This window comes from Aethalodelphis obliquidens, unplaced genomic scaffold (genome assembly GCF_003676395.1).
Source record: "Aethalodelphis obliquidens isolate GAN/ISIS:26980383/991018 unplaced genomic scaffold, ASM367639v1 scaffold2, whole genome shotgun sequence".
Classification (NCBI taxonomy): Eukaryota; Metazoa; Chordata; class Mammalia; order Artiodactyla; family Delphinidae; genus Aethalodelphis; species Aethalodelphis obliquidens.
Window position 1 is genome coordinate 87,639,331 of NW_020837946.1, and position 18,721 is coordinate 87,658,051.

At 37.5% G+C, this 18,721-nt stretch overlaps 1 protein-coding gene across 1 annotated transcript in view; it reads left to right on the forward strand.

Moving 5' to 3' along the window:
- LRP1B (LDL receptor related protein 1B) overlaps positions 1-18,721 on the forward strand; it is a 1,467,083-nt gene that overhangs the window by 121,788 nt on the left and 1,326,574 nt on the right. The window lies entirely within an intron of this gene.

Consider the following 18,721-nt stretch of genomic DNA (forward strand, 5'->3'; position numbering starts at 1 on the left):
ATAAATAAATTTATTAAAAATACGAACAAATTTAATAATGACTTGGCCATTTGGCAAAGTAGTCTTTGGACCTCAAGAAGATTCAGAGTCAATTCAAAGCTGGATTAGATTCAGCGTCTTTTTAGGACTTATTATTTCCTGTCTTATTATATGCTTAAGAAGACCTTCTAAAAATTTAATAGGAGGGCTTACCGTGGTGGCGCAGTGGTTGAGAGTCTGCCTGCCGATGCATGGAACGTGGGTTCGTGCCCCGGTCCAGGAAGATCCCACATGCCACGGAACAGTTGGGCCTGTGAGCCGTGGCCGCTGAGCCTGTGCGTCTGGAGCCTGTGCTCCGCAACGGGAGAGGCCACAGCAGTGAGAGGCCCGCGTACCACAAAAAAAACAACAACAAAAATTTAAAAAAAAAAATCTTAAAAAAAAAAAAAAAAAAAAAAAAAAAGTTAATAGGATTTATTTTTATGTCCAGATGGAAATAGGATTTATTTTTATGTCCAGATGGAATTAGGATAATATGTCCAATGCACAGCATTTGTATATTACAATACCTTGAACATGTGTAATAATAAAAATAGCTAACACCACTTACTGTGGGCAAGCAACTCATGTTTACGTACATTATCTCATTTAATCTTTATAAAATGAGGTAGGTACCAATTATGCCCATGTTACAAGTGAGAGCAATGAGATGTGAAGTGAGGCCAATGTGGTGGTTTGCCCAGGATAACATAGCCAGTTCTTTGTGCTAAAGATAGCATGATCTGGGCTTCCCTGGTGGCACAGTGGTTGAGAGTCCGCCTGCCGATGCAGGGGACACGGGTTTGTGCCTTGGTCCGGGAGGATCCCACATGCTGCAGAGCGGCTGGGTCCGTGAACCATGGCCGCTGAGGCTGTGCGTCCGGAGCACTCCGCAGCAGGGGAGGCCAAGACAGTGAGAGGCCTGTGTAACGCAAAATAATAATAATAATAATAACTAAGGCAGCTACTCTTTTTTGCTGGGTGTTGCTCTCACTCCTTGCTCTCTCCCTCCCTCTCTCTCTACCTGCTTCATCTACCTTCCTCTGAAGACTGGTTTTCTCTGCTTCTGCATATTTGTTAACCAAATTAATCTAACTAGCAGAATTCATTGTTGGTCTAGTTAAGCTACTTATTATCTCCTTGTTCCTATTCTAGTATTCCTTGGTGAAAATGTGGTTGGTAGCTAGACTCAGATGTATGCTACTTGTCAAATCAGCTGTGGTTGGGTTGGCAAATTATATTTGGGTGGTTCCAGGGACCACCCATGGGGTTTGGGGAACCAAAATGTTTCAAGTATAGTTTGTCATTGAGTTTAATGTCCAGGTGAAATTATAGGAATAAATAAGAGACTACAATTTGGGTAATTGACAAGGTAATTTTCTTAAAGACCAGGGATGAAAGGTTAAGAATAATTCCCAGAAAGACAGTCAGTTAGATTAGCTAGGTGTAAATATGGGGTAAAATATATTTTTCTAGGTTTCTCCTGGAACTTACAAGAAATTTAATGACCAAAAAAATCAATATAATGGAGAAAATGATCTTTTCTAACTTGACTGATAGTTTATTGATATACAATGGATGAAAGTTTACTGATAGAGAATAGATGAAAGTAATCATTAGATTGAGTCAATCTGAGCTTTGCTAAGCTGAAATTAATGAATTTTCTGATCTGTTCATAGCTATATTCAAAGGTGACTTTCAGATTAATTCTGTTTACTCTGTAGTCTGTATTTGTAGGTGTAGGCCTGAGCTGGAAATATTTTCACTGTATTTTGTTTTTCCTTTTATATCTGAATCTATGACTTGAATAAAGCTTTACTGGGAATTCTAGAGAGCATAAGCACTTACTCTATGATACAGATCTTTTTGCAATGTTCATAATGATTCTTTCTCTGGCTGTTTTAGAGCTAAATTATTTTAACCCGTTTTGGCTAAAACAACAGATGCTGTAATTGAGAGGAGAAAACTGATCCTGAAATGTTTCATATGTCTGTGCTCAGAAGCCCACTAGAATTCTGTAGTTTACTGTGATGATCATAGGGTAGCTGCTCTTTGCTTTGTAACCACTGAAGACGTTTGGTAAGAGTAATAACAATGTTGAGAGTTTTCTGACAGGCTCCATTCGAGGTTTTCCCAATCAAAAATCAGCATCCGTATCCTCAATTCCATTTAACAGATAATGTAGAAGATGAACGTTACAAAAAAAAAAAAAAAAATTGAGAGGAGTTAAAAACAAAAAACTAGGAAAACATTCAATAGGTTGAAGAGGATTGTGATCATAGTGTGAGAAAAATAGTATTCAATTTGAATTTTAGAAATGTTATTTATGCAAAAACAATGCTGGTCTTATTGAAAATGGTCAGGTTGCCACAATCTACCTTCTAGCCTTTACCTACCCCTTTCTTTTGTCCTTTTGGGCCTCTTACGCCATCTACCACATACCGTGATTGCTGTGTGGCTTTCCCGTCTTCCCTTCAGGACTTGTTTCATCGAACCACTGTCAGGAAAGGGTATGATGACCTGATGTACAACTAACAACTTACTAATAAGTCTTAATACTTTTTTCCATCCCAGTACATTTCAACAATGAAAGCTTAAACAAGGAATCTCTAGTCTTGGGCTTTAACAGATACTTTAACAAAACATTAGTACTTTCTGGAGATCTCTTAAAAAAAAAAAAAAAAAAAAAAGTATCTCTGCCAGCTTGTAACCAGACCATAGTTGAGATGAGTTGGGATGAGAACAATCTGTTTTGGAGAACATTATCCAAAAGGGATCACTTTTTAACAATTCTTAAAGGTTATGTGTTGATAAGGTTGATGTACGTATTAGCTTGCTAATACTACCTTAACAAAGTATCACAGGCTGGGTGGCTTAAACAACAGAAATTTATTTTCTCACAATTTTGGAGGCTTGAACTCTTAAGATCAAGGTGTCAGCACGTTTGTTTTCTGAGATCTCTCCCCTTGGCTTATAGACAACTGTCTCATACTGTGTCCTCACGTGGTTTTTGTGCACATGCACCCCTGGTGTCTATGTGTCCAAATTTTCTTCTTTTATAAGGACACCAGTCAAAATGGGTTATGATCCACCTTGGAGACTTCGTTTTACCTTAATCACTTATTTAAAGGCTTTATCTCCAAGTAGTCAGATTCAGAGGTGTAGGGAGTTAGGACTTCAGCATATGAATTTTCAGGGGACAAAATTATCGACTATGATAAGATATTAAAAGAAGCACTTTAGAAAACTTAAAACATCAGTGGACTTTGAAATCTCAGAAAAGTAGTCCAGAAATTGCATCTTCAGTTATTTTCAAACTTTTTAAAAAATATATACATTTGTGTGCTTACATCAGCCATGGGTGAATCTATCAGCTCCCACCCTGCCCTCACGTCCTGCTACTTGTGAAGGCAGAAGCTAACGCCTACTGCTAGTTATTTGATTCCTGTTAAAAGTAGCCTGTGAGAAGGAATTCTTTCTGGCATCCTGAAGAGATATGTGTCATATTGCTAATCCTATGATATCTTCGATAAAACAAGGCATTGCAGAAACTAAAGCCTATATATATATATATATATATTTTTTTTTTTTACATAAACATTTTGAGTGGGGATGGTTGTTTATTCTGGGAAACATCAGCAAAAACGTCAAAAAATAAGGTATGGCTGCCTTTTACTTTTACCTTCCCATTTTCTCAACATTGGAGTTCTGAGAGGTGCCTAAACTAACATGGCAATTAGATGGCATTTTTCTTCAGTATTTCAAAACTGATGACTGAAGCAACACAAAGATTACTGCAAACATAGAAAAAAGTTGTCTGCCAAGTGTTGGAAGATTTTCAATTTTTAATTTAAAATTTTTTGTGTACAAATTTAGCACCTAGAATAATGCTTATCACTTTGTTGGATCTTAATAAATACCTGTGATTGAGTGAATCAGTCAGGTTGTCTCCTGTACTTGCGGGGTATTTTGCACCTGCCTCTCACAGCATTTCGTACATTGCATAAAGATCATGCATTGCCATGTTTGTCACCCTAACTAGATTGCCCACTTGATTCATTTCTGTCTCCACAGGCTATAATGAAGTGTTTGACACATGGCAGACACTGAATAAATATTTCTTGACCAAAGGACATGAAGAAACCTATATTTTCAACAGCAGTGTTGACACAACTAGTTTTCCATAGCCCCGTGTGTGAAGTAATTGCAGGAGTGCCTGTAGAAACTTGACACAAATTTTCTCTGATGCCCCAAATGCCTTAAACAGCGTACCTCTAATATTAGAGGTGGAACTCAAGGACCAGAGATTCTCGGGGATGATAATACTATAATATAAATTCATAACACAGTATGGTTAATTGGTATCAGATCCTTTCTACGAATGGATTTTGATGGCTCAGTTGAGAAGGAACGATAAGACCTTTTGTGCTTAGTCATTGAGTGCTCATGATGAGTAGAAAGGTGAGATCCTTGGCAGGTCTTGACCTTTGTCTTTCTCACTGTCCCTGTAGGATTTAGCCTGGAGGAAGTCCAGTGATAATGATATATAAGAGGTAGTGAGCAGTAATCCAAACTGTCACCAATTCCAGAAGTCTGTATAAATATTTTCATTAACCTGAATGCATTTAGAATGCACTTATTTTCTTAATGCTGGTATGTATTCAGAGACCTTTAATTTCTGGCTTATCCATATTTGCTTGGCCCCTGTATTTCTTTTGTTACCTCTGTGTTTTGGTAATTTGATAATAAAAAGATAGGAAAAGAGAAAAAACTGAAATGAAATCTATACAGCATATAAGTTTGCTACTAAAAAGTTTGGTAGTAAAGGATTTTATTGCCTCATATGGGTTTTAGAAATTATCAATAGAACAATAGAATAGAATCCAATATTATAAGTATTTAAGCAGTGATTGAAATTACATATTAGTATAATTTATAGACATAATGGATTGGAAGGTGATTAAAAGTATACATTCCTTAATTTTTTGTGGTCATGGGCATTTTACATAATTCATACTTTTCTTGGCCCAACAAGAAATAAGGAAGCAATATCAAAGAATTGAAAAATTATAATTATGGGTTAAGATATCATTGCTTTCTGTGTTTAAATGCATTTTTTCCACATGGAAACTCCAGGGATGATTTTCAGTAAGAAATTGAGACATGGAGAACTTAACTGACTTTTTCCATTCTGTCAGAGGACTTGGAAGCAAGCTAGTATAATGGGAAACTCGCCACTCTAGGAATTGAGTCGTAAGATTTAGTCCAGTGCTGTCACTGATGATTAACTATAGAGAATTCATTTAATTGAACTCAAGAAATGTTTACTGAGTGTTTACTATACACCTTGCATAGTGAAATATAAAGATGAATGAGAGGCAGCCTCTCTCCTGTGTCCTGTCATCTGCCTTTTTGAAGGATGTGAACATTTTAAAGTGGTAGAGCAGGCAATCCAATCCAGAAGCATAGCCTGGGCAAAGACTTGAAATTGTCCTAATTTATTCATCAGTATTGGGGTAAAATAAGTTTTCTATCAAGAATGAAAGACACAATACACTAAAAAAGATTGCATTGTAGTTAAGTGTGATAGTATGAATGGTCTTGAGAGTCATTCTAAAGATTCTGGACTTTATTCATGCAAGCTTTCCTAAAGTTCAGCATGAGTGTTTCTGGATATATACTTGGTCATGTTCTGTTTACCTTAAAGAAAAAACAGGTTTTTATCGAATGGTGAAGTTGAATCCATTACTACTAAAAGAAAAATGAAGCTGGAAATGTAGGTTGGGGCCTCAAATTCCATGCTATATTGTTTAGGTAGCCAATAAAGTTCTTAAGAATAGACATGACAAGATCAGCTCAACAGAATTGTAAATATGGAGGAATGTTTAAAAGCATGGAGTCTGTTTGGAGTCAAATAGAAATGCATTCTGCTTTTCCACTTAGTAGATGTGTAGCCTTGGAAGAGACACTTGAGTTCTTTAAACTTTCCTGTCTCATATGTGAAACAAAGACAACATCTGAGTTAGTGACTAGTGCCTGGCACACAGTTAGCACTGACTAAATGGTAGTTAAGGTTTTTGAGTTATTCTTCCTAAAGGAGTAACAGTGGGAATGAAGTGAATTGGTGGAAGAACTTTTACAGAAGTAAAACTAACGCACTGTGTTAGTAAAATGGATTTGAGGAGGGAAAGCCAATTAATTAAGCACTACCTGTATGTAAAGGTAGGGTGACCTAATTTCAGATTTGTCCAGGAAGTTCTTGAGATGGGGGACTTTCAGTGCTAAAACTGGGAAAGTCTTGGGTACACTGGGAAGGGTTGGTCACCCTATATAAAGGGGTTTCTTCAAAAAACTCTGTGAGGCAATATGCTTATCCAATCCACAGATGAAGAAACTGAAATTCAAGGAGATAAGGTCAAAGTCACCCATTAATAAATAGCAAAAATTAGGGTCCAAACCTAGATTTTCCTGATTACAGATAGGATGTTAATGTGTTTAAATACAGTGGGTTTAAATACTGGCACACCATCTGCCGGTTGCATGGCTTTAAGAACGTTAAGTAACATTTATGCTTCAAATGTCCCTATAAAATGAGATTTTTAGTGTATTTTCTCATATGTAGTTATAAGGATTAAATGAGGTAGTATATGTTGGAAGTTTAGATCAGTACTTGGCACATAGTAAACTCCCAAAGAGCAGGCGTTATGGTAAATAAATGTATTCTATTGTGTAATCAGTACTCTGCACAATACAGCTTTAAGGTGAGAAGGTATAAGGGGCTCAATTTTATGTCCTTTGAGTTCCAGTCATCAGGTAGCTACTAAATGATCATGTTCACTAGGAAACTGAAAATAGGAATTTGGAACTTGTATGAGCAGCCTGAACTGGAGATATAGGCCATTAGACCAGCTAACGGTTGGTGACATGGCAAGATATGAGTAGATCCTTGAGTGGCTATGAGAGAAGAGCATGTAGTGAGAAGAGACTACTGCCAGGGCACCATTGATATCAGGAAGAAAGTAAGTATCAATTAAACGCTTTCAGGCATCTAGTGTGGGATGACTGCTAAGCTGATTTTTAACAAGGGAGATAAAGTGTGGGCTCAGTATGCATTATGCATGTTACATAATGCTTGGAGATGAAGAGGTGGGCTGCAACTGATAGCAGTGGGGACCAAGAAGCAATTGAACTTAGATGATTCTCCAAGGGCCTTAAAAGTTTAAGGCTAAATTTAAAATTCAGGAACCTGGAGGGTTTTATGTGTTATGTTGATAAAATACGTACTTCTTTGATTCATAGGGCACTTCAAATGTGCTGTATTTCAAGTTGTTTTTTTTTAACCACCCTTACATAAGTTTAGAACTTCTGGTTGTTAAAGCATTTTAACCGATCATTTTTTAAATAATATCTTTATTGGAGTATAATTACTTTACAATGGTGTGTTAGTTTCTGCTGTATAAAAAAGTGAATCAGCTATACATATACATATATCCCCATATCTCCTCCCTCTTGCATCTCCTTCCCACCCTCCCTATCCCACCCCTGTAGGTGGTCACAAACACCGAGCTGATCTCCCTGCACTGCTGATACCATTTTAAATAAGAGAAAGGTCAGTAAATGAAACAGAACAAAAATGCAATGGAATAAAATCCCAACACATCATGACATTACATGTACTTTGAAAACTATTCCTGATCTAAGCATTAAAGCATTAATGCAAATAAGTCATTCACCAAGAACATTATACGACTTAACAATCCTTTGAGTTCACCATTTTTCATTTTTCTCATTAAAATGGATGACTTACTTGGCTTTTAAAAAAAATGAGCCTGAGTTTCTGCCATTAAGCTAGATGTAAAGACTCATCAGAATTACCAGGGACCTGGAAGCAACATATGGAGGAGGAAATGTTAACAATGGTAGGGCTGGGGGTGGCAACTTCAGACATCCTTTATAATGAGAGATTTTCTTGCATGAGTGTATATGAGGATAGTTGAAGAATACTCTGGCGAGATTGAATTACTACCTGAAACCAACATAAGCGGCTCGTTTGCAAATGAGCAAAGCCAGTTAGGCCCACATAACACCCTTTCCTCACACCTGGGTTTCCTTCGTATTCATCCTCAACAATACCATTGTGGGAAAGTGCTAAAACCAGTGCATGATTAGGGATGAAATGACTAGTTGATTTTGCTGCCTGCAGGATTCATTTCAGAAAGCTCAAGACAGGGATTGGTGTGTGAGAGTTGAATGAAAGGACTCTAAAATTAAAAATAATATCCCTCTAAAACTCAGAATGAGCCAACAATCTGAAGTGGCTTGGCACAGGTCTGTAATGGTTTTCTCTCTGTGTTGGGAGTAATGCACATCGTTGCTGAGTCGACTGATGTTCTGTGAAAGCTTTTAATTTCATAAGAAAGAAATACCCATAATCATTGTGTCATTAATACATAAAAACAGACTACCATGAGCCATAGATTAACCATTGCTTTTTAATGTAACACCCTGGAGAGGAAAAGCCAGGTGATTATGCTTTATCACTGAACAGGAAGCACGGATTTGTCTTTCCTGGATGTCTTGGTAACAGCATGCAAAATCTTCAGCCAAAAGGTCCCTTATAACATCTCATACATTTTACAATGTGATATTCTGTCCTTAGGTTGGAAATGATAGCTGCTTATTTATGCTGTTTATAATTTTCAAAAGCCTAAGTGCAAAGATGACTTTTCCTGAAAATCATATATGATTGTACTTACTCGTTTGAGGACATATAAGAAATAGTCAGGACTACTTAGCACAGATGTCAGAAATGCTCTGTTTATTCTATTATGTATAATCAGATTAACCTTTCCTTTTGTGCTATAATTATTACACAAAATGGCAAGGTTCATTTGGTGAGACGTGGCTTTCTTTTAATGAGCCCAGTTATGTAAATCTCTTGATTAAAGGAGAAATAAGAGAAATGGGAGCAATGAGCACAACTTGGGCAGACAAAACTAATTTGAATCAACTAAAATTAGAGAGGGGCTCAAGTGGTTTGCTTTGAACCTTCGATCACTCCCTTTACAGTCTCGCAACTAACACCTTAGTTGGGGCCTTAATAGTTCAACCTGGATTAAGATAATTTCTAAACTGCACATTTTGCTTCTGAATTCTTTTGTTTTCAACAATCCATCTTACAAACAATATTCTGGAACAATCTGCTTAAAATATTCCTGAGCATGTAACACTTCTGTTGAAAAGTCTTCGGTGGCTCCTTACTAATGTATGAATTATAAATGTCTCACCTGGTAATTAGACCTATGCATGGCCACTTCAAACTTTTCCAGAAGTTAGAAATTGGCAGCCAGAGACAACAGTCTTTGGCAAGCATAATTTGTTTGATCTACAGTGTTTTAAAATGTTGAAAATAGTCCTATTTAAAAATCAGAAGCGATCTCATTTTTAAGCACATGTTCTAGCAACATTGCTACCTATCCCAGTGGGACAGTAGTTTTATTACAGCTGGGGGATGGCTGCCTCCTTTACTCAGAAAGTTTGCCCGGACCCCCCACGTTCTTATTGCCTAGACGTGATCTGCTTTATTTATCTACTTTACCTGCCTGTAAATGGTGCAGTTTGCAACCACTGATTTCTGGTAAGATTCTACAAAATCCTTCTGCATAAACCCCGCCGATCTTACCATGATCATCCCTATATACCATCATTTTACTACTGCTTCCAAGTTCTCCTTTTTCAAGAATATTTCCCAGTTCCTTCTATCTTCAGGAATTGTGCCTGCCTTGACACCTCATGTTGTCTTTGGTCTATAGAACTCATTTGCCATTTGGTGTTGAAAACAATTAGCATAGTTGCCAATGTTCTCTGTATAGTTAATTTCCCAAAATAGATTATAAACTGCTTGAGGATTGAGACAATTACATTTATCTCTTTATAAATCCAGGGGTAGCACTAAATTATATGAATAATAGGCATTAAATGAATGTCGAAAATTGAATTACGTTGGGTACTGTTTGGGGTATTATTAGACGTAAGAATAAAACACTGCCTTTTCCTATGTTAGTTTATAACCTAGCATGGATGAAAATTGTAGGGCAGTATAATATGAAAAAGCCTATAGAATGTTTTTGAAAGTAATGTATCATTTATTAAATACCTACCTTCCAGGCACTGCTCTAAATAATTTCCTTATATTAGCTCCTATAATTCTCACAATTCTATGAGGCAGGTTCTGGAGAAACTGAGAGTTTAAGTACTTTCATCAGGATGTCTAGGTTGTAGGTGATAAAGTCAAGATGTGAACCCAGACACTGAGTCAAGGGGCCTAGCAATGGAATGAATTATTTTGTATTGTGAATCTAGAATGGCTTCCTAGAAGGGGTCGTGTGTGGAGTGGCCTATGAGTCCATCATATGGAGAGAGGTGAAGCCCTCCAGGAGTAGTGTGTGCAACATGCTTAAAGGTAGAGTGGGTGGAAAGTGCCTGATGTGTTTAGGACATGGTGAGCAGCTAAGTATAATTAGAACGCTGGATGTGGCGGAATGAAGTGCGATATGCTAAGGAATTTGGGTATTTTCCTGTGGAGGATGGAGAACATTGCAAGTTTTATAAAGGTAGAATGCGATCAGATTAACTTCTGCCAAGGTCAGCATGATGTACTGCATCTGGCTGGGGGGCCAACAAGAATGCAGAAGTACAGGTCAGACAGGTGTGAATCGGGCAGTAAATTCAGATGTCAATCGGGAAACAAAGAAGAGTGTTTGATTCTAGGAAACTTGGGGAGAAAAGGGTCTGATAAGGACATCAAAATTCCACACTTAGTTACTGATGCTATTAATAGAATTGGGGAAGTCAGGAGATTTGAAGCAGTAAGAGGTGGGGAGCAGACTTTGCAAATGCATCTCAGGTATCTTGTCAGCAGTTTTTATTTTTTTCTTTTCTACTCAGCTCAAATTGAACCCATAATTCCCTGAGAAAATTCCAGTTCTTCTTGGCATCAAGCACAGGTTCTCCTTAAAGGATGCAGGCTCCCTCTATTAATTAATCTTATTTTCTGGTCAGAACCCTTTTGAGTGTTCTGTAAGTACACATATGCACATGTTAGTAGTAACTCAGGAATCTGTCTTAATAGTCTTCTAGATCACAGGACTCATGACACATTGATTATGAAGTGTATTGCCGGTATTTCCAGAGAGATTTTTACCAGCTTTCTTGTAGAACCCCAGGAATAGGGGCTGCCCTTTCTTATTATCTAATATGTCCCTTAAAATGTTTATGAAACTCAAATGTCCAAAAGTTTATTACTACACTTAAATTATGTAAGGGGATTTGACCATATAGAAAACTAGTTCCAGTTATGGTGTAATTGTATTATATATATGCACATAATATTATAGATGAAATGTAAAAATTAGAATGTTTCCGAAGAATATTTAGCTCAATATATTATTCTTTTAGGCCATTTGAGGTTGCAATTTTAGGAAAAAAAGAAACTAATTTGAACATTAAGGATAAGGCATTCTTGTGTGTTTTCCTTTATTCTTTTGATAAATGTTTGTGGAGCATACATTCTGTGATAAGGGCTGCTTTAGGCACTGTGGATATGGAAGTGAATAAAATAGGTATCTGCACTCGTGAGGTCAGAGTCTACTAGCCGAGACAGGCCACAGACAAAAGCCAGCCTTTGCAAAGAGTTTGAGTAGAAAGTTGCAATAATGTTGAAGATAATGGTGTCTTACGAGGTTTTTTTTAATGTCAACAGAAAATTAATAACTACACTATTTTACTTAAGTTTTCTTTAGCAAGCTGTATTCTTATCAAAAGCTAAATGGACAGGAGGAGTTTAGCTTCAGATTGCGAGAAAAATGTGTTTATATTTAAAGCAATAACTTTAATTCTTTAATTCTTCACAGACTAAACCTCACGTTTAGCTTCAACGGTACAGTTCCACATTAGTATGTTCTTTTGTTTACTCTTTTTCTTAACTTTCTTAACATACAATAAACTAGCCGACTTCAAAGGAATGTGTTCTGGAGACTAAGAATATACCTCATTTGCCCCACCTAATGATGCCATCTTTGCTTCAATGTTACCATGTCTAGTGTAAACACTCTAATTTTTCTACTTGTCATATTTTTAGAATGTAACAGAGTTCAAGATACAACATATCCATATGCTTGTGAAAACACTACTAGAAAGGCTATTTTAAAACCTGATATTATTGAATATATGCCAAGCACTGTGCCAAAGAAAATTATATAACACCTCCAAAATAGAACTTTTGACTGGAAGGCCATGCCACCATGCAAAGCATATCTTAGTATTGGACAGGTGATCTAGGGGTGGTAGCAGATTACAGGTTAAATATATTTTTAACAACCCACACAATTTGTATTGGGGATAAAAACAAAACAAACCAAAAATAATCATAGGCATTGAATTAAGCAGCTCAAAATGTAATCCTGACTCTCCCTTTAGGTCCTTGAGTGATCAGTCTTTAGGCTTACTATCAATATTTATAAACTACATGAATATTAAAATATATATATATATTTAGATATATACAGATATGTGTTTATGGATATATTCTATATATGGATATATAGATATGAAAGCTTCTAGCAAAGGACCTGTAACAGTGAATACTAAATAATTTCTTTCCTTTTGCTTGTAACTCCACCTCCCCCTATTCCCCCCCCCCCCCCCCCCCTCCCCCCACTGCCATGCATATTAGAATCTCCAGGGAAACTTAAAATACTGCTAGGGATCGCCCAGTCAGTCAAAGTCTAGAGGGACTGAGCCTGAGTGTCAGTATACTTTTAAACGTCCCCAGGTGGTTGCACTGTGTATCCAGGCTTGGGAAGTACTCTTCTTTCTCTTCTTTCTCTCTCCTTACCTATGGATAGGGTTTAAGATATGCACAGAGAAACCTCTTCACAATCCCTGTGGCTTGCATAGGACGTTGATGAAGGAGAGGGGAAAACCAGATAGTAAATTATCTCTGCTGTCCCCAACAAGAGCGGCTCCCTCTGTATTTAGCACATCCTTTAATTTAGTGTTTCTCAAGGTGTGAATTGGGAACACCTGCATCAGAATAAACCGGGGCCTTGGTTAAAAGGGCAAAGTTTTGAGCCCTGCCCCAGATCTCCTGAGTCAGGGTTTCAGTAGAAGTGGTGCAAGGGCAGAAATCTCAAATCTTATTAAGCACTTTAGAGAATATCATGCACCCAAATATTGAGACTCACTGATCTAAGTTAGTACCCTAAGCTCCCATGAGTAATGTTTTTTTTCTTCCTTAAATTTTTCCTAACCTGGGCACAAACATTTTGCGGTTGCTATTAAATGTCTGATTACAATATGTATCAGCTCAAATAATCAGAGAAAAGGAAGGGGTTCTGTAGAGTATGGAAATCTTTTAGCTATTACTGAAAGCTCAGAGAGAGGTGTATTTCATAACCATTTACCATTTGGTTGACCTAATGGGTTAAAATCTGTCAAAAGCAAAAATAAATTCAACACTTTTTTTTTTTTTTTAAGTGCTCTGACTTTATACCTGGGTCTTACTTGGAGATCCTCTGAGCCCTTTTGGTTTCTGCTTCCTCACCATTGTCTCAGAAAGGCTTTCCTTGATCTTTGGATTCATTAGACCAACGAACTATAGGTTTTCCCAGCACCCTGTGCAGCACCCATCATTCCTTACTATTATCCTTTGTTTAATTGTCTGGACTCCCTGCTAGGCAGCATGATGTGTGACAGCACATCCTCATTTGTCTTACCACTGTCCCCTCCCCACTCCCTGCCCCCTCTATGGGAGTTCTAAACCCCAGGGAGACACTCCTTAAGTGAATAAGAAATGGCACTGCCCCCCACCAAAAGTTTGAATGTGCTTGAAAATGTAGGCACAAAGTAAGAATGTTTTCATGAAGCCACTGACCTATAAGGATTTCTGCAGAGAAGCAGCACCTATTCTTAGACAAATTATTAGCCATTCTGTGTAATACTATGCTATCTCCTCACCATATTTGGGACCATACAGCTTAGGAATGTAAGATAGTGGATAAACTTGACAAGGGTAGAAGCACCATAAGTAAAAACTAGTCATTAGCGCCGTAATAATCATCATATTATAGTATATAACAGTTAAGGGTGCTATACTTTCTGCTATAGTATGCTGTTAGCCATTTAATCTTCTACTGGTTTTGAATGCCACTTGTAGCCAGTTTTATGTAAATGGTGCCTAATCAGTTTTTGTAGAGGAAAATCCATACTTCTGTAGTCTCTTGACTCTGGATTTTTTAAAGCGTGTTTGATATCCAGGTGGCCAGAACAAACTGACACAGCCTGAGTAATGTATATGTGCAACATAACCAATAAGGCTTAAGGGATTTAGGGAGTAACCAGGTACAAGCCTCATATTACGTTACCAGTTTTGCTATCATCTTTTTTGGAAAACATTTAAATTTGTTGTGTATTTTCATATTTAGATCACTACATTACTTTCCAATACTGCTACAGGTAACCTAATTTTTTTTTTCTGGACTAAATCCTAATCTCTACATACATTTCAAATGTAATATGAAAGTAACAAATGTATTTGCCACTTCTTTCCACAACATTAAAAGAGAGTAAATGAGATTGAACCTAACAGCAACCCTATACCTGTGAGAGGAATGCTGTACTGAACTGTTTCAGTGACTCAGTGTTTTATGATCCTCAGTTTACAAATGATCAGCTAATAGTTCAGCTAATACACATTGATTTTTAAGCTGAACTAGGAGGGGTTGACACAGTTGCTGATTACTGTGTTTATTTTTACATCACTAAAGTAGAAAAGAGATGGCTGAGATTTTATCAACTATAAATTATTGATTTTGAAAGAATGCCATGTTAAATATTTTAATATGACAGACAAAAATGATATATATAACAAACATGTCTGATTACTAAAAAGAAAAGAAAATGATACAATTACTTACAGAAATGACTGCCTTTGATATTAAAACTTGATGCAGGCCAGAATGCTGTATTAATCCCTTTTATTTTTTCTAAGATTAGTCCTACAATATATAAAACATTATCATAAAATTACTATTTTTTATTATGTCTGAATGTTTCCTTTAATTCCTATTGCCTTTTACCACTGGTAAACCATTGTTTTCCATCTTTGAAGATATCCTTCAAATATGACAGTATTGGGCTTCCCTGGTGGCGCAGTGGTTGAGAGTCCGCCTGGCGATGCAGGGGACACGGGTTCGTGCCCCGGTCCGGGAAGATCCCACATGCCGCGGAGCGGCTGGGCCCGTGAGCCATGGCCGCTGAGCCTGCGCGTCCGGAGCCTGTGCTCTGCAATGGGAGAGGCCACAACAGTGAGAGGCCCGTGTACCGCAAAAAAACAAAAACAAAGAAACAAAAAAAAGGAAACAAAAAGAACTATCAAAAGGAATATCAGAGATGATGAGTGTGCAGAACAAGCTCGAAAAATTATTCAGCAAGAAAAATAAAAGGCAGAGATGGGATGTATTCATGTGCAGGAATAGAAGGCCCAGAAAAGAAGTAACAAGATGTTCTTCTCATCCATTGCCATTTAATATCTCCTTTCCTCTTCGAATTTTGTAAGAATTACATGTTTATGCTCATTGTAGTTTCTAAAGAGCACCACTTGTTGCCCTAAAGATGTCTAAAAGAGAAGATTGAGATGATGTGTTTTCCTTTGTTTTTTCAGGAACAATCCAATGGTAACAAGCCCACATTCTTCAGTATGTAGTTTTTAGGGATTTTGTAATCGTGTAGACCTAGAAAAAGCAGGAGGTCACACTGAATGATTTCAGATTCTAAACCTGTCACTAACCAGGCAATTTCACTTCCCACACCTGTAAGATGAGGGTGAGAGTAAGATTGCTCTGATGTGTAAATGACCTACACACCAGAAGCTCTTGAAACAGGGCTTTTGCCACATTAAGCCCTCCACAGGTGATGCTGCAACATGGCTGCGTTAGCAGGACAGGCTCGTCCTTAGTCCCCTGCGTGCAGGGTGCTTATCTCGGCCAGACCTCGTTCAGTGTCCTCCCTCCTTTCTTTCCACTTACGTAAATCCCCCACAAGGTCCTGCCTTTTCAAGTCTGAGAAGCAGGTGATGGAATGGTAAAGCTCGCAAGAACCATGGAAGCTGTAGAATCCCACTATATCACTCCAGGTGAAGAAACTAAAGCTCAGAGGCTGAGAGAGAAATGGGTACTTGGGCTGCTTAGAAATTTACATTTCACAACCTTGTACTCCATTCAACATTTGGATAATCCTCCTCTTTCTGACAAACTGCAGTGTGGACAGGTTTTCGGGGCAGCGCAAGAAAATGTGAGGAAGGCAGAGTGAATCTAAAATCCCAGGTGGACTTAGGAGAGGATGTTGATGTAAATGATATTGGAACATTGATCCTTTAGGATTAGGTTATTTAGGTTAACGAATAAATTAGGGAAGGAACACAAATGGACAGAATATGAAAGAAACAAATTACCGGTCTATATAAGCCTAAATCTAGTGTTCCTTGAATGTTTACATACAATCCACAAAAGTACTTCAGTACTTAACTATTGAAGCTCCCTGGGCAACATAGTGAAACCTATGTTCCACTGAAAGACTAGGAAGGATTACAGTAATGATTTGTATTTATATTTATGTAAATTTATATGATATATAAATTATAATTACATGTATTTGTCATATATAAATTGTATATATATAATACATATTATTAGTCACTGCTATTATTAAAAATAATATCAGATTTTATAATGCATGCCCTTAGCTACTGTCCTGAATGACCTTGGGAGTGGTTATGCATTAAAAGAAGCTTAACATTAATCCTAGCCCTGGAGATGCCCAATGACAGCATCTGGCCTAGTCCTCTCGTTTTACAGGTATTAGCAGAAAACTGATGGCCACATTGAGACTTTCTTTCTCAGAATGGAAGATTGAATCAACAGATATCTTTGGATCAGCTGTTATGGACAAGGAAAATGCTAATTGCTAAAGAAAAGTGGGGATTAGGACAAGGTCCCTGACTCTGCTTTTCAGGAGCTTAAGATCTAGTGAGCACTAGAGACATGTAAATGACAATGAAGTGTACTCTCAGGGTATGTTATGAATGTATGGCCTGTGCAGTCACAAACTACCCTATACTTAGAAGAGCTCTTTACTTGGTTAAGTGCTCTGTTCTCACCTTCTTGAAATTCTTAACTTTTGAACAAGGGGCCTCTCATTTTCATTTTGTACTGGGCCCTGTCAAATTATGTAACCCATCCTGTGTACTTAGTAAAGTAGTACAGTAGGTAAGAACAGGTTACCCTGGGAACACTTAGGATGGACATAGAAGCCAATCTCTGGCCGGAGAAGGCTTTTTCCAGGAAATAGTCACAAACAAAGGCGTGCTAAAATGATGAATGGGAATTCGTCAAATGGAAGAGAGAATAGGAGAAAAGAGATATAAGGAGAGGGAATAGTTCTGTGCAAAGGCTGTGTTGAGTAAGAGCACGGAGAATTCATAGTATGTTAGTGTACTTTAATTTTAGAGTCAGAGGTAAGAAAAGATGAAGAGCACACATCATAGATAACTATGCAAGTCATGATATAGATCATTTTATTCTGAAAGGCTTATGTCATTGAATGAATTTAAGTGGGAGTGAATTTATCAAATGTATGTTTTAGAAAAATGGCTCTTAATTGCTTTGTAGAAAAACCATTAAGGGGCTAGTTAGGTGGCATTTCCATTAATTTAAGCAAGGAAAGATGACTTGAACCCCAAGGATCTGAAAGGGAGATAGAGAATTCAGACAACGTACTGGTTGCCAGGACTTCTGAAGGAAGGGATGAGGACTCAGGGACACTGACTGCATTTTCAACTGGGAAAATGAGTGAATGTTCATAATGTTTGCTGAGATATCAACTACTGGACAGGGAGTGGGCTTATGCAGAAGATCATGATTTCCACGTTAGAAATTATGAATTCAAGTTGTCCATATGACGTTCACATAGATCCAGGGGCAGAAGGATAATAGATTCTGGAGTGTGGAAGACATTCATGTCGAGGAAAGAGTTTGGGAAAGAAACAGAAGCCATGTGAGTGGACAATTTTGTACAGGTTGCCTAAAAACAAAAACAAAAATGTGGAAACAACCAAAAACATACATTCAGGCATTCCACAGAACAGAATAATTAAGACTTTCAAATACTGTTAAGAAATCAAGTAAGTCAAATACCTAAATGTGCCCTGGTGCATTTAGAGTTAATATCATGCAGTACAGAAATTAATGGACTCCTCCTACATGTGCTTTGGCTTCCTAAAAGTATAGGATCCTTAGGACCTGTGACATGCCTTATGATTCTGTGGTAGAACTCAAAGTATCTAGCAAAATGCCTTGCAGCACATACATGTGTGTGTTGGCTGATTGCTTTGTTGATTATCTTTTTCTTCTAACTTGAGCAGAAAAGGGATTCTGCTTCCATCTGGTCACTGGAACATTGCAGCCTACAACCACTGAATCACAGAGCCATAAATTCTGGGACTGAACCAAGGGGAAACTAGAAAATATCTCAAGTTCTCTTATGTTCCTATACTGAATATTCATTATAGAGGTGTATTTTTCTCCCAAATAGAGGCATCATTCCTAGCCATCAGATACTTTCCAGCAGCCATCTGAGTATAAATGGA